General features: G+C 46.1%; 1 protein-coding gene across 6 annotated transcripts in view; it reads left to right on the forward strand.

Moving 5' to 3' along the window:
* Positions 1–12,473, forward strand: part of LOC119379196 (complexin) — an 810,485-nt gene that overhangs the window by 474,879 nt on the left and 323,133 nt on the right. Inside the window, exon 1 of one of the 6 annotated variants that reach the window (XM_037648417.1) lies at positions 2,835–2,852. The exons of the other annotated variants lie outside the window; for them this stretch is intronic. The gene's annotated coding sequence lies outside the window, so the exon portion shown is untranslated. Of the gene's footprint in view, positions 1–2,834; positions 2,853–12,473 lie in introns of those variants that run through there. 6 annotated transcript variants of the gene reach the window in all.

The raw sequence follows: 12,473 nt of genomic DNA on the forward strand, positions 1-12,473 counted from the left end.
GATCGTGTGGCCGCTCTGCCGAAACTGATGCGCCTTACTTGAGGCGTAATACATCGAGTATTGAAAACACTGCAAACACTTGTTTCACCTACACACAGATATATATATATATATATATATATATATATATATATATATATATATATATATATATATATATATATATATATATATATACGTACGCGTACGCCCACCGCCCTCCTTCTCAAATTCCCAGGTAATTCTCGCTTGTCAAGTCACCAGCATGACAACTATAGCATACATCACTCAGCGCATGTCCAATTACTGTGCCAGCAGTGGAATCGTGCACATACTCTGTATTGTTAAGAATTATCGTCTTGTATCGAATCTGAAAGGGCGGCTTACCTGGTTGCCTTCTGACGAATTCAGCCAACTTTTTCCTGACGTTTCGTGTGGCGGGAGAGAAATCCTCGCTTGCAAAACTGCTCCTTGCCGTTCGCTGCTGGTCGCCTTTCTCAATGTTATGTCTCGCGTCAGGGTCGGCTGAAATATATCTTGGGTAAACAATTCAGGCCCAACACTTCTCTGCAAATCTGATATAGCACCCAGTGTTTCGATATGAAATATTGAATCGACGTGAGTTGCTGACCTCCTTTGATTTCTATCTCTTTATTAAAAAAAATAAAGTTGCGTTATTGGTTATAATACGTGTTGTTCTTTGTGTCAAACGTCACGGCTTAAACTGTTTTCAAAAATGCGCGATAATCCTCTCATTGACAGCATATATATGTGCATTACAAGGTAAAATTAGCTTAATATTTAATTTGCTGATCGTGCGGTAAACACATCACGGCGAAGTTGCAATATGCTTGCGGGTGCATCAATTACCACCCTAAATAGCCAGGCCCAACCAGCCTGAAACTTATGAAACCACCACCGCAATCGCAGATAAGTGCAATCCCAGAACTCATATTAAGTTCAAACAGAAAACAGATGCTTAATTTGATAAAATCGAGGTTCCTATCCTCGTTATGCAACACGATTGCCAGACACATTCGTGCAATTTGTGCAATTTGTTCGTTAAGAAGTGTGTGTTTTAGGTTAAGTTTGACTCTTGCTTAATGTTTGGGATACGTCGACGTCCTATTTCGTATTCTAGGTGTGCACTGGCAAAAAGGAAAATCACACTGATGGCCACGCATTTTTAAATTGTCCCGCGGACCAAGCACTTTTACGCAGCTGACTAGGCAGCTTTCGGGTTCTCTGCATATTTGTCATCCGAAAGACGCCAATCAACTGCTATCGCGGACGTGTTCGGGGAAGTCAGCTGCCAATGACAAACGCTTTTTACGGACTAGCACAATTCTTATTTTAGCCAAGAGGACATGCAGGCATATAGGATTTCATAGTGTTTCTTACTGAAGTTTTGAAACATAGATGAATAATGTAGAAGAAGACGAAAATTTGCGTCAGTGTTTCTTTATGTTTCGAAAAATTGCCATTGGAAGAAAAACGGCAGTGGTGACGAGGCGTCTGCCTTCAGCGTAAAGTTATAGCAGGTTTAAATTCACACGTACCGTGTGTTCTCCAAACAAAAGACGGGCTTTCTTTTGCGGTTCAACTTGTGAAACTGGCAGCGAAGTCTCAGCTGCCTTTTTCAAGTGGGCTTCTACAAAGCTGAATGCAATAAACGCCGAGCAAGAACTTACATTCTGTCTTAAACATACGCTTGTCATTGCTCTTACCTGATACAGAAAGAATTGTGGGCATGTCTGTTCGTGTTGTGTCCTTAATTTTTCATTCTCTGCTAGCCGTGCTAAACTGTGCTACTGCTGCTGCCATATACTTGTATTTTCTTCTCTCAACGAGTTATGACAAATTTGTCCTACCGGCCAGTCAAGCTGTGTCCGTGCGGAAATGTAATAGAAGTCCGATTTTGAGCGAGCGGATTCTGACAGATCCTAAATCACCCCGTTGTCAAAAAAAGAAAACTGAAGAAGAAAAATAATAGTACTTGCTGGTACTGTCGCAACCACAAACAGTGCAGTGAACAGGAAAGCAATTTAGCTGGCGATATCGGTGAAACTCACATAAACGCGCAGGACGCCAGAATGTAGTTCGTCTTGGTTTTGACAGCAGGTGCCTTTGGTTTGTGCGCACTACAATGTATTCGGTGGAGCGCACCAGCGCAAGCGCTCCCATAAGTTTTCGCTGGTAAGCGTCCAAAACTTGTCCTCGAACGCTGCTGTAATGACACTTGGGAAAGAAACAAGGATTTCAGACCCGCTATTCACCAGCCAAGTGCCACATTTCCAGCGGGTATCCTGTAAAAAAAAAAAAAAACTTTCAATCCTGCTGGTATGACAGCGGTCGGGTGCCCTTGCTTTCCCTTCATCACATCTTTACTCAGGCGCCATTTATAGCATTAAATAATGCCTCTCTTATTGGAACTTCTTTCTCTTGCCGCTGAATTACCGAAAACATTGCACTGTGCACGTAGCACAATGGAATGGACGTTGTGCACTTTGTTTAGTATAGTATAGCGGGTTTTCTACGAAATGCGTTTGAAATTTTTGTTTCATAGAAAAGCAGAGTTAATTAAATTACTTCTTCTGAATTGTTTTTACAAATGTTTACGTCCTATAGTACAGTTGTTGTCGAAACAAGTCCCAATTAACGTTCCACACTTGGGTTTCTTGGTATTTATTGGGGTGAAAGAACAAGCGGTTTTTTTTACTTCCGTCATCCTGTGTATGACTCTGTAAACACCATGGACTATCTTGCCAAGATGTCAGCGAAAGTATTTACTCCCGCTGATCATTAAATTCATCGTTTTTGTCTCTTTTCAGTCACCGAGCCAGAGTAAACCAAGCAGAAACCGCATGGAACAGGTGAACCAGTGCTCCCGTAGTCGCTTTCACGCTGCACACCTACCGCACTCTCGAGCTTATGCGCCCTGCGATATTCCTTTTTCCCGCTCTTTATAGTAGCATTCATATTCTTAAAAGTTCAAAGACTCGCAACACACCTGTTTCTTGCGAGTCTTTGATCTCTTGCCTGTCTGAGAATTTTAATTGCGCAGAATTTCAAGCAGTTCACTACTTCTGCCTCTCTCCCATCGCACCATAGTGGTCGCATGCGCACCATATGACAGCAACCAGCTTGTCCTGCGGTATAGCCATTGATGGGCTTGCTGTGAAGCGCATAAATCCAACCTTGCCCTTGTACTTCTATCTAATTCTTCAGGCCACTTTGTGTACGTACTCTGCACCCTGTTTTTTTTTTCCTCTCCTCGTCCGAGTTCCTCACTGAAGCACTCAGGGGCAGCGGAAGGCTAATGAGCGTTATTCTAAAGTGGAACGAGTAAGCCTAATGCGCCGGCGCCTTCCGGCCAAGGGGCATGCGCAGTCCTCGTCACCCTCTCTGTCCTCTCACCGAGCCAATTTTCGCGTACGGCCACTCCAGAGTGCCACAGGAGGTCTGCAAATGTCCAAATTTCAACGAGTTTGAAGCTTAATTGAGGCAATCATAAATTCAAGAGGTTGCCGCAGTGCGTCGTCGGACGCGCGATGAAGACACGCGTTGAGCCCCACTGGCCTCTCACACTTCCGGTAGCTCGCCAACCGTGCCAGTGCAGTGTGTCGCGAAGACTTGCGTCATTCTCACTCTCGTTCTTCTCCTGGCCAAACGACGTCCATTATATTCCCGTCCGTGCTGATGCCCTAAAACGCAACGCGTAGCATGCATTACTCCTCGGAGTGCCACGCCAACACGTCCCTTCTGTATCCACCATTTCCGCGCACATTTGTTTACTTTTACTTGTTTGCATAAGCCATTACGTGGATGCAGGGCACTGGCGAGCAAGCGGGCTCGGCGTGCGCGTGTGATAAATGGCCTTTCTCCGGCGATCGCCTCGCCGTATCAGCGCACGCGTCAGCGAAGCGCTGTCCTTGCATATTTTGCACCTGCAGCCGGCAAATTGCGGCGCCTCCGTTGAAAGAGCCACCGAGAAACTGGCCGCGGGCGCTTTTCCTATAGATGTAATATAGACGTCCAGCGCTAGCATGTAGACGAGGGACGCTGGCTTCAGCTGCATGATCGTGAGGTGTGTAGCATAATTGTTTGCTTGGGCGCGGACAACTCATGCTGCGTCTACTAACACTTTCCCGTTTATTGTTCTCGATGAGACTGCAAGGCAAAGTAGTTTCCGCTTCCAAAAACGCCTTCTGAATACTTTTTCTGAGTGCTAAAGCCTACAGTCAAGCGCAGCCTTTGCTATCTCAAACACGGCTTTTCAAAATGAAGTATGACGTGCGATAATAAAAGAAGAACTTTAAAAGGAAGAAAATAACCCGCCGTGGAAGCTTAGAAGCTAAGGTGTTGGCAAACAGAGCTCGAGGACGTGGGCGCGAGTTCGGACAACGGCGGCTGCGTTTCGATGGGGTTGAAAAGCAGAAACACCCATGAGCTTAGATTTAGGTGCACGTTAAAGAACCCCAGGATTAACTGCGGGTCAGGATTAATTCTGAACCGTTCATTACGTACTACCTCATAACCATATCGTGGTTTTGGCACGTAATACCCTATAAATTACTTTTATTATTGAAATGAAGCCGTACGAACACAAAAAAAAAACACTTAAGGGCGAATTTTGCGGCCAATTCACCAATCACGAGAGGTACACGTACCACGCCAGAACATAACCAAAATGCAATCTGCGTAAAAAGTCGAAGAAAGAGAAGCGTGTCGACAGCCACAGTCACTCTATGTTCATTCCTGCCATACAAATATATCAGTGAACAATGCCACCTAGCATTGTTTCGTATGCTTTTACTCCTACAGCACTCTTTTATTACGCACAAATCTACAAGGACACCGCTTAGAATAAGCGGAGCGGATCTGCAAGCCGATGCAAATGAGGCTGACGAATTGTCCTGAAACACTTACAGCCGTAGAACGCAAGCGCCGCATAGCACGTGGTTCTAAAACGTAGTCGCACCGGTATTAAGTATGTGCTAAGTGTTCCTACATCCCAATGTCATAGGGTTGTTTATACATCTTCTACAAGCTAGGTTGTGTGCAAGCGTACATTGTCGTAGTGGAAACAATGATTAACAATGTGAAAACAGCGGAAACAGTGATTAAAGTAACACAAAACAGTGATCAAATTATCACAACATGCAGCGTGAAATAGGTGCCTTTTGTTTCTCCCTGGCAAAGAATGGTCAAACTAAAGTGCAACGCCGATTCAATCTCAACAGCTTGTCATTAAGTCGTGCGGTTTGCAGCCACATTCAACCTCTTTCTAGGTATGTGTGCTCTTCAGATACACAAACCTAGAAAATGTACGGTCGCGTGCATATGTTGTAGAACACTGGCACTGCAACAAAAGCTTTACGGCCATCTCATGAAGAAGGGTGATATTAAGTGAGCTCCGCCACAATTCAAAAGTGTTTTGTGGCGAAGCATACAAAAAGAAATCGGAAGGGGCCTTTGTCACGGGACATAGTGTTCCTCCAAAAAACGTGTTTTTTTTTTCGAGGATGGTTGTCGCAGACCCCTAAAAATGGCTCCACGGACCCCTTGGGTTGAGAACCACTGCCGTAGACCTTAGGGGGATAGCCAAGCATCAGTTGTAGGACAACACAATATTCACTTTGCCGCTGAGTCATTATGCTAAGCGGCACTTTCAGCACTTGTAAAGCTAAATAGCATGACATACATGGATTTAAGATCGAGAGCGTCATACGGAAGCGTCAGTTTTCATTAGGCCAAGAACTTGGAAATTAGAATGGCGCATTATAGTATATATTACACAAATGCCCTGTCGTGCCTGTCGCTTCTTTCTACATACGCTTTTCCTCAGAAGCCTTCCAAAGCCACCAGTCGCTTCCGTCCTTGTAGCACAACTGCAGTGACATCTTATGGGTTGCGCGTGATTAAACTACAGTTTCCATTACGCCATAACTTGCGAATGATGCAGTGCATTTATATGCATACGTAAACATTACGCGGCATTGCAATTGTGACCTGTTCGGCGCTTAATTACTGCTTGCATAGAAATCTAATAAAGACAGTTGTAGGCACACAATTTATTTTTGTAGCATTACACGCGCCACTTAACGAAATTTTTGCTTCACATAGGTTCCTACAAGTGCGTTACATCTGCCTAATTTCTCCTTTCGCAATTCTGCGTAATTTCTTTTTTTCTTCTACTGCTGCGACAGACGCGGTTGTTTATACACAGATGTTTAGCGCAGGTACGCTTGCGAAGCATATAATATAGACGCTCGTAGTAACACCAATTAAATCTTAGATGAACATAGAGAAATGTTGTTAAATTCCTCTGAGTGGAGCGCTTCAATGAGCCAGAGTTAAAAGGGTGTATACATTGTTCGCCATTGTTGAGCTCAATGAAAACAGTGAAGGCGAGAACAGGGCATCAATAACCAGCATAATCTTGCTTAGTGCCAGTTGATGCTATCTTTGGTTTAGAAAGTGTGCTCCGTCAGAGACAAAGCGGTGCGACGGGAAGGGTACAGGAGCAAATAAAGAAGTAAAGAGGAAGATGCTGGTTGACCGCAAATCGATTGAGTCCCGGCTCCAAGAAAGAATATAAGAAAACGCTTGGGATTGGGGCGGCATAGAAACCCATTGTGCACAAGCGGAGGGGAAACGGTTGCGTGACTTTGAGCTCCCGCCCAGTTTGACCTTTGGAGGCCTGCTTGAGGACGGCCGGGAAGTGTGCGACGGGGACTCGAGGTGCTCGACTCCCTTCGCGGCGGCCATGTTCCGCGCCGAGGCGCAGGCCAGGACTCCGGCGTCTGATTAAGGCCGCTGTCCGATACTTTAATTGAACCGCTGCGACGCCTCTGGCAGAAAAATCGAGAGGCGCGAGAGAAGCAAAAGCAGGGCACCTGAGTGGAAGGAAGTGCGTTGGCAGCCTTAATTAATGGCCTCGAGGAGAGCTCTGACGGACGAGGGAGAGGACGTCTAGGTAAAAAAAGGGCCACCCGCCCTGTCATTTGGGCCGCATGTCAGGAACGTGTCGGGGAACATGGCGCCGATAACACACATCCGCGAGTCGCATCTGTCGTGTGGCCCTGGACAGTGCGCAGTCTGGATATGTCTGGAATGCTGCGCGCCGGGGCTAGCTAACCAGAAATATTGACAGCCGATTGAAGTTGCCCCACTCGCAGGCTCTCTGTCCTCGCCATTTATTTGTCGTAGCCTTTGCTTTTGTTCTGTGGACTGACGTTTTCTTTTTTCCTCCCTTGAGGTTTCCCCGCCTGCCACGCACGGCCGAGCACCGACAGGCTCTCGGTCGGGGAGATGCGAAGGGCGAGTGCGGCGTTGGATCGAGAATACGAGGAGGGCACGGCTCGCGAAGCGCAACTTCTGATGGCGAAAGTGTGTTTCTCCAGTTAACGTCACCGCCTGTATTTGCTGCTGTATCGACATTTGCGCTTTGTTTTGCGCTGCCGAAGAGGACGGCGCAGCGGCAGCGCGCTGCCACCGAACGCCGAGCGAGCTCCGGAGATTTCGCGAAGCTTTTGGCTGGAGCGCGTTTGCGAAGCTGCCAACGAGACGGAAAAGGGAGCCGGGAAGCCGTAGCGCTTGCGACTCTGCCCAGGTGGAATCGCGGGGCTCGAGTGGCGCGTCCGGGCGCTTGCAAATGGGATTTCGGCGCCGCGTCCGCACGAGTGGGGCCTTCGGCGGGATTAGCCACGATGCCGGCCGAACGACAACGGGAAGCTCTCAGCCGGAATTAGCCATCGTTTCTTCCTATGGCTCATCCAATTTGGGAGCCTTCGTGAAGAGCGCAGGGAAGACACGCAACAAATGAAAAACATGCAGATGCCATCACCGCTTTTATTGCTCTTGTTTCGTGCGCTCTTATCGAGAGGAACTTGCGCCCCGCTCTCTCAACGGTCTGCGTTTTAGCGGCTATGCTGAATCCTCGTTCCCTTGACATTAGCTAACAACTTGTTTTCTTCGCGACCATGCCAGCGTTAAATCTGTTTTTATACCGGCTTAGCGTATAGAACGAGAAATTGTAAACTTCATTTATGGCTCCTCGCGTGACGGCGAGTAGAATAGCAGGGACAGCACTGAGTACGGCGCCACTCTCCACCTTTGCTTCACGACGTTAGTGCTTTCAATTTTGGCCGCGAAGTTTAAGCAAGATACACGACGCACATTCTAAGCCACCCCACGCACTTTTGCGGCCATACTACGAAGTCGCAAGAGCGATACAAGAGGATAGCGCGCTTGCCTGTGCTCGCGCACAAAAGGGAAAAAAAAAAGAAACAACAACATTGTAATGCCCTGAATTCGAAATCCGCACATGAAGAAAAGGAAAGCCTCGCGGTCTTTCCTGCCGTGACTTGACACGCAGCCAAAGTTTTTCGCACTGGACGTTTACTACGTAATAAGAAGAATCTAACCTGCGCGCCTTGAAATGGGAACAAGAACAAGAAAGCAAACACGAAGAAGAAAATGCAAACTGCGAAACAGCCTTCCCTTATTGCGTTTGCGCCACCAAGCAGGAGAGCTCGAGCTCTTTGTTTTTTGTTCAATATGTTTGGGCCATTGCTTGGTTCTGTTTAAACTCGCCACTTCTTCCGCCCTCTCCAATTCCTCCGCCGTGCGGGGAGAGACCTGAAAATTTGATGATTATGCAGGTGGACGCGTGGGTTATTGATATTAAATTCCTTCGCGCGGCCGTGTGCTACCTTGGCTTTTGCAAAGTGAATGTCGTTTCGTAAGCTATACTGCCTTCCCAATATATGCTCCAGCTCTTACCGCTCGCGGAACGCCCGCCTTTCGGTTTATGTACGTGGCGTGCGCAGTCCGTTTTCGTTTATCGAGCAGAAAAGTTTGCATAGTTGCGGGAGTGCCATCTATAGGCAGCAAGTCAAATCTTTGGAGGCAAAAGGCACGTTGGTAGCTTAGCAGCGGGCAGCGGGCAGCATACTTCAGCTCAGGACACCTTTTTCGCCACAGGGTACGCGGGCTGTGAAGAGTGCTCCCTCTCTTTATCTGCGCAATATTCCATTAATTTATTAGTACAATATAGCTGCATGCTCTCCGGTTGAATCCAAAATAACATTTTCAGCGTGCGTGTAATTCTGACCCCCCACACCTCAAAAAAGTAAAAAAAAAAAACTGCGCTGAGTTGCTGCCGAATGCGCAGAATGCCCGCTCATATGTGGAAGTCACACCGCTAATTATGTATGAAGAGAAATGTAATTAAAAATGCAAATAATGGAGCTAAACATTTCCCGTGATACGGTGCGGGAAGTTCAAAGCGCGATTGTATGCAGGAAGAAACGAAGCTTTTTAGGAGTGGTGCTCTCAGCCAAGGAGAGGTTTCTTAAAATTCTGGGGTTTTAAAGGGTGAAACCACTGTATTATTACTCCGGATGACCACCTTTCGAGGCTCCATAAAATGCACCTGAACGAGCGTCTATATGCACGATGCTCAAATGCGGCCGTCGCGTTTGCACTTCGCCCCGTGCGGTCGCAACATAAAAACGCCGTGACTCAGGTCGAACCCGCGACGTCGATCTTAGCAGCGCAGCGCCATAGCTACTATGTTGCTGTGGCGGATCACGAAAGGCTACGTGCTTGAATCATTCAGGCTACGTATCATTCAACCTGAATCATTCAGGCTACGTAGCCTGAATAATTCACGCACGTAGCCAAAAAAATTTGAATTTTTTTCCTCAAGAAATATTGTGCTTAGTTTTCACGGAATCGAGGTCATATCAATCATTTTGACGGCAGCGATGATGAAAAAAAGTCTCGTAACTTGCGCGCCATTACGGTGAAATTATTTGTTGACACTAAAATATATATGCATAAGTCGTTGTTTGTTACTATTATTTATAGGTGGCAGTAATATACGAAGTAACCGGTGTACAATGGACCTGTACGTTAATATTGAGGTGACTGCAGGGACAAATATGCTGATTATAATAATCCTGGTGAATCTTCCTCACTGGCATTGAGACAATCCCGCCGTTTTTGTGATCATATATGAGGAAGCGGGACATTCAGGTAAACAACAGTTAAAACCTGATCAGCTAGTCAGCGCCTCTGTTTTCAATCAAAGTGAACCCTTCCGGAAGCGGTTTTGCACATATTACTGTAGCGGGCTTTCGGCTCTGTGAATTGAAATACCGTAAGCTAATGGTCAAACTGAGATTTCCTACCATAACCGTGTGTTTCATATCCCCTACCGATGCAAGGAGAACAATACAAAGCACTGGTAAAGGGCAAATAAAATAATATGATCGAAGGAGCATTGAACAAAAGTGTAGCAACGACCAAAAAGCTTCTACGAAAATCCTTCACTGTCTCATCCTCATTATTTCTGTCATCGACCTCAATGGACCTGCTTCTCGGTGGTATGGTATGGTATGGTATGATGAACTTTATTCGGGTCCTGAAGATCAACCCTAAGTTGACGCAGGCGGCTCCCACGTTGGGACAGTAAGGTTTAACCTTACCGCCATATCGTGGGCCTTCTGGACGGCCTGTACTTGATCTGAAGGAGCTCCACTGTGAAGGATTCTTTGCCACCAGTCTCTGCTTCTCGGTGGTGCTTTTTTTTTAAATATGCCTCTGAAACTCCATCTGCACTAGTCATAGCGACGTATACATTTTCTGGAGGATACCTTCGACCTAAATACAATCCTTCGCACATTGAGACAGTCACTAGACAATATGTTGAATATCTTCCATGCTGATTTGAAACAAAGCACAGTGCAACACTATTCGGGGCCTTTAGAAGGAATACAGAACAGCAGGTAACATAGCTCGGCGTTTCCTATATTATTTATACAGATTATATGTCTTTTTTTGCTTTTCTCAAGAGGTGTAAATGCTTGTAAATTACGGGTTGATGCTTCTTTCACACCCTATGGTCGCAGAAGAGAGGCATGCGCGCTGCACAAGAGAGTGTTTGCGATAAACATGGTAGTTTCTAGTTCATTGTAAAAGACTCATATTGCTATTTCTACAGCTTAAATGTCGAGGCACTAAACAAGCTCTACAATAAAAACAGTAGCTCCTTATACAGCTTTCGCGCACGATTATGCCATTATATTCAATTTCGTGAGCAATGGTGCCCTGATTTAAATGCTTAGAACGCTCTGGTGGCGGAAAGCCTTGTACGCCAACGCAAGTACACACGGGAAAAAGATTATCCAGCGTCGTACCATCGCAATTACGGATTTTTTAACATTCTTCAAAAAAAGCTAATTGGAAGAGACATTGGATTGATAATGTACAACGATCATTGTCGTCGTAGCCCTGTGGTACCCGCGTTGCTTAGCGAACATGCGGGGCATTTTCCCTAATAGGACGCAAATGACGCGTATGTCTCGTACGCGTCACCCGAACGCTCGTTAGATGCGTGGTTTTCGTCATCCGGCTTATATCAGAGGCCCGCAGTGCTCGTCACCGTGAGTGGGCCGAACGCCGCGTCCATTGTGATTAACCACTCATCATGAGCTATATATATATATATATATATATATATATATATATATATATATATATATATATATATATATATATATATATATATGTATATATAATCCCAATCAGTACGTCTTCCATGTATGCCTTTTTTTGTTGAGAAACTTCTGGGGGCTGTCCCGTACGCATTGATACAGCCTTATTTATGCTTTTCTTGCTGAGTTTTACCCAGTTTTCATTAGTAGTAGTTTTAGTCTCCCGATTTTTCGCTTCCTCGACTGCTGAATGCACCAGATTTGATCACCGCGGTAATTCATGATGCCCGTTTGTACATTTTCGTATTAACTTTCGCTCGCGAGCTGACGCGAGTTTTAGCAGATATCGGGACAGAAATAGCGGGCCGTTTGTGGCCCGATGCCAATCGATGCGAGCTCTGCCAAACGAGGGACGTGAAACGGATGACACGACAGTGATGGAATCAGGCCGACCGAGCCTCGCCGTCCTTGAAAGGGAACGCCGAGGACGACGCAAGGCACGAGCGTTTTACTTTATCTGCGGCAAGTATCGACTGCCGCGGATCGAAGTGTATACGTGAGGCGAGACAAATTGTTTCAGTCAGGCTATGCTCTGGCCGCTTTGTGCGGCCCGATCGCTCAGTCGGGCGCTTGCGCGATGACCTGGAACCCCCCTGTGTGTTTTCCTATTGACCACGCAACAAAAGTACGGTTGCCGTCTCTTTTTGCTTTACTGGGGATCTCACTGTAGAACTGGCAAGCGTGTAATAGTTATGCGTGCACGACGTACGTGTGCAAAAAGGTAAACATCGAGAGCGGTGTTCTAGACAGAAAAAGAAAGAATAGACGTGCAGTTTTGCCTGAAAGGCGAAGCAGTGATAGCGATTACATGTTATTAGACAAACGCAGGAAGGAATATTCGCAGTGTTATGGGGCGCCTAAATTGCAGTAAACATTCGTTTACTAAATAAAGAACTGTGGTGTTGAGCACGCAGTGGCAAACATGAATAG

The sequence above is a fragment of the Rhipicephalus sanguineus genome, chromosome 1 (assembly GCF_013339695.2).
Source record: "Rhipicephalus sanguineus isolate Rsan-2018 chromosome 1, BIME_Rsan_1.4, whole genome shotgun sequence".
NCBI lineage: Eukaryota > Metazoa > Arthropoda > Arachnida > Ixodida > Ixodidae > Rhipicephalus > Rhipicephalus sanguineus.